The sequence below is a fragment of the Nematolebias whitei genome, chromosome 1, assembly GCF_014905685.2.
Source record: "Nematolebias whitei isolate Nwh7 chromosome 1, NemWhi1, whole genome shotgun sequence".
NCBI lineage: Eukaryota > Metazoa > Chordata > Actinopteri > Cyprinodontiformes > Rivulidae > Nematolebias > Nematolebias whitei.
This window is the reverse complement of record NC_056498.1, coordinates 90,922,703-90,927,041: the sequence shown is the minus strand read 5'-3', so window position 1 is coordinate 90,927,041 and position 4,339 is coordinate 90,922,703.

The following is a 4,339-nucleotide window of genomic DNA, read 5'->3' as shown; positions in this document are numbered from 1 at the left end:
GTGTTCACCTTCATTGAGCGTCAACCTGATGCCACGAGGAGGGATTACAATCTTCTGTGTGAAGCTTTGATCAGGGAGTACGACCCCTGCACGGGACCTGCTGGTTTCCCAGCTGCTGACAAGGTCACGCAAGGGAAGCATGAACATCCAAAGGTTTTTTACAAAAGAATCTTCCAAGCTTATTTTGGTTACAGAAATGAAACCGGAATGGAGGAAGAAGAAGGTTTTAAATTTGTTTTCAGCAAAAATCTCCACACTGACATCAAAACATCAGTACAAATGATGGCAAATTTGCAAGAAAAAATCCATCAATGAGATTAAACAGTGTGCTGTGAATGTGTTTGAGGCATGTTCTCATGCTAAAACGCCCATAGAGGTGTTTCCTGGTGTAAAGGTTAAACCCCACTCCCTAGAACTGGAAGGACGGCGTGCATCGCCTCCCCCTCCTAAGAAAGGCGAGAAAAAGCAGTCTTTTCAAACTAACAAACCGCGTCATGAAGGTGCACGCTGGGACAAAAAAGCTCCTCTTTCAGAGGATGAACGTGATTATCGTAAATGGGGCATGCGTAGGACGCAAAGATATGGGAACCAAGGTGACCCATATTATAAGGGGAAGTCCGAAAAGGAACCCCCAAAAGACGTACCTAACCGTCCCCCACCTCGGACGAAACGAACCGAGGCGAAAAAATCACAAAGGTTCCAGAAACAAGGCCCTACACCTCTGAGCTCGGAAGAGACAGAGAAACTACGCAGGTTTTTAGAAACTTTGAAACACACTGACAAGGGAAACCAACCTGGAGCACTATGCAGTGATGTGATCACTGTTACATCTGAGGGCGCAAATGACAACATCACAGATGTCGGTGGAACACACCAAGACATTGTTGTTGTTGCCTCCAACAACCCCTCATCGGAAGAAGGGGGGGTAAACTCACACACAAACGATGACGAGTCATCGCAAGCTGAACACTCAGAAACAGCTACTGCTGTGCTGACGGTTCAGACAAACCAAGATTACACAGACAAGGCTGAATGTGTGAAGAAACGTCAGAAAAAAACCAATAGGTTTCTGTGTAACTTTATCAGAAGGGGGGTCGCCAAGAAGGCGTACCTGTCAGTAACACTCGAAGGAGTCCTCACACACGAAGCACTTCTGGACGGTGGAGCAGACATAACAATTATGTCAGCTAAACTGTTCGAGGAGCTGAGGACAGCCGCTGCCGGTGTTAACAGGATAATACCTCTCACAGCATGTGCTATAGAAATGCAGGGTCTCTCAGAGAAGAGGACAACCCTGACAGCTATAGCAATTGTTCACATGCAGGTTGGCAGAATGACACTATACCACCCGGTACACGTGTCTCGTGTTGACTCATTCCCATTTTTGGTTGGCCAGGATTTTATAAATCGCTTCGACACGATTATAGATTATGGTGATCAAACAATGTGGGCCAAGGTGAGCAAACCACTGCCAATACAAATGCCTCCGGAGTGTAACACAGACTGCCTAACAGCAGGTACCTCGGAAGGCACAAAGGACTCCTCAGCCGAGGACACGAGCCCGGTGAGTATTCCTCTGAAATCATGTGAAACCAAAGAGACCCACCCAGTGGTCCAAACTCTGACCCAACAAGACAGCCTCCTCTGTGAGCTGGAGCAGTCAGAGTCCACCAAATACTACCTACCACTGGTAGTTAAAGGTGTAGAGATCCAAGGATCCCACACCAACGATGCTGTTCTGTCTCTGTGGACAGATAAATCAGCAATTAACCGAGCTTTCTATGAAACCTTGGTTCACAAACACATGAATCTAGAACTAATTAAAAAAGCTTTCCGCTTTCCATTAGTTCCCAATAGTTCACAGGTAATGACCGCTGAAGGAGTCATTAACCTAAAACTGAACTGGAACCAACGAGAACTGGTTCACCCGTTTCTCGTGATCCAAAACTTACCACATGCAATCTACATAGGCTCTGACATTTTGGTAAGGTTGGGTGTCCACGTGGACACTATCAACAAGGTGCTGTGGTCCCTGAAACCAGCCACAAAGGATCCTCCTGTGCTAGACACAGCAAACCTTAAGGCTGGGCAGTCCATTCCAGAGGCCTGCCAGGTTGCTAGCAACCAAACCACCACAGTACCACCTCAGGTGATTAACCTAATGGTGCGAATCCACATCATAGCTGGACAAGCTATTAGCCATAAACAGGCATATTTTCAACCTTCTCCTGCGTTTTTCAACTTGGGACTGTCCGTGGAAGCCACGAACCAAGTGAGCCTTGACTCCAGGACCACATCTGTTGCTGTGTGTAACACAGGCACGGATGAGGTGGTGATCCCAAAAAACACTATGCTAGGATGGTTGATTTCCACTGATTTTCATGATTTTGAACTAGGCATTCCATTTCTGGGAGGACTCCCAGATAACCTGGTACCGAGTCAAGAAGCTGGGCCAGTATGGTTCACAAAACCAACATAGGCCATAGCTCTTTTCTCAACCGATGACGTCGACCAAGGACCGCAAACCTATGGTGTCTTACCCATAGACAGGTCCGACGACTCAGAAAGGGATTCGTTGGAGCTCCCCAAGGAGCAAGAACCCTTATCAGTCTCATCACAGATTGAACAGGTGGTCGCCCAAGCCGACGCTCTGACATCTGATGAAGAAAGGGACAACCTTCGCCAAGTTCTTTTAAAATATGAAAAGTCATTTTCAACTGACCCAGACATCATCCAACTTCAGAAGTTGGATCCTGCAATTAACTCAATGATACTGTATCTGACTGACCCAGACAAATACACTCCATCGAAAGGCGAACTGGATTCCGATCCAGACCTTAAAGTCCTCTTTCAGCTGCACAAACAGTTAAAACTACTCAAGGACAACCTAACTTTAGCTCATGGAGCGACGTCCTCACCCGTGTTCGCGGTCTCCCATGACCGAAGGGGGGTGACGCCAGTTAGGGTAATGTTATCAGACGCGATAACGTGATCAAATCTGACATCCAGAGTGAGTGACGCACCGAAACGTCGTTTTCTAGTTGCTTAATCACTACTTTTGTCAATGTTGAAACGTTGTTTTACTGGTTGCTTAGTCACTGTTTTTGTCGATGTTGAGACATCGTTTAATTGGTTTTTGGTATTGTTTCTGAACACCCCAAGCAAGAATGAATTTTGTGTGTAGTTAAGTTAGAGACTAAGAGGCCTTTAACTATGCCAACATGCACTTCATTTGTTAAAATGTAATCTTTGCGGAGTCAATGTAGATTAATGCTACCTTAAGTACCATGATCTACATTGGTCTCACAATGCTTAAGCCGAACCTACTCGAACAATTCTATTCGGGGGGATAGCTAATTCTTTTTGATGAGTCTCGCCATAGACTCCAAAAACATTTATGGGGAAACCAAACACCCAATCTCAAGTCGTTCGTCTAAAAGACAACAGACAATTAAACCAACTATAGTTGTCATGTAAGTCTAACATAGACAATGTTAGCGATGGTGGTATAGTTGGAACACCCTTCTATAGGTATAAACCCCTATAACTACCCTTTTTAGGATGTTCCACCCTTAACTGGTAGCTGTAGCTGTTCCCAATCATAATAGCTTACACACCAGGTGCATATAGGTTAAGGCCTTATGTAAAATCCCCTTCATAAGCCCACCTTAAACCACATAATTGCATGACACATTGAACCAGAACGGCACCGATTGGACGTCGCCCAGAGACGACCTTCGCTGGAGGAGACCCGCAATCCTGACGTTGGTCTCCAATCTTCATCCAGTGGCCGCATCTTCAGTTCAATCCAAGGGCACCCCTCCATATGCTGATCAATCAACACCTCCATTCGTTGTGGATTTACCGTTGTGGATTATATGACTTTTTCCAATGGATTACAGACTTTGTTTCCAAGGGGTTAAAGCATTGCTACAATGGAATTACCAACAACATTATGGAATTACCAACAACACAATGGAATTACCAAAAACATTGTGGGATTACCTCCTTTGACTTTTGTTTTCCTTGCTGGATTACATCAAGCTCAAGGACATTCGAAGGCGTAAGTTCATGTTAGAATTCATCCCCATGGACAGGCGATGATTTCCAAAGCGGGGACTGTAGTGAACTAAGCCTCAGGTCAAAATCTGGCCCTGAGGGCCTTCCAGGGACAAGAACTGTTATTTCATTGATTTGAGTCCAGAAACACAAAATTAAGTTCATCCAGAGACTTTCTAAGTGTGTCCTGCACTGATCAATTGAAAGAACACTCTCTTTTTTATTATCATTATTATTTTACAATATCTTGATAATCAAAAGTGTGTTTAGTTCAAACCAT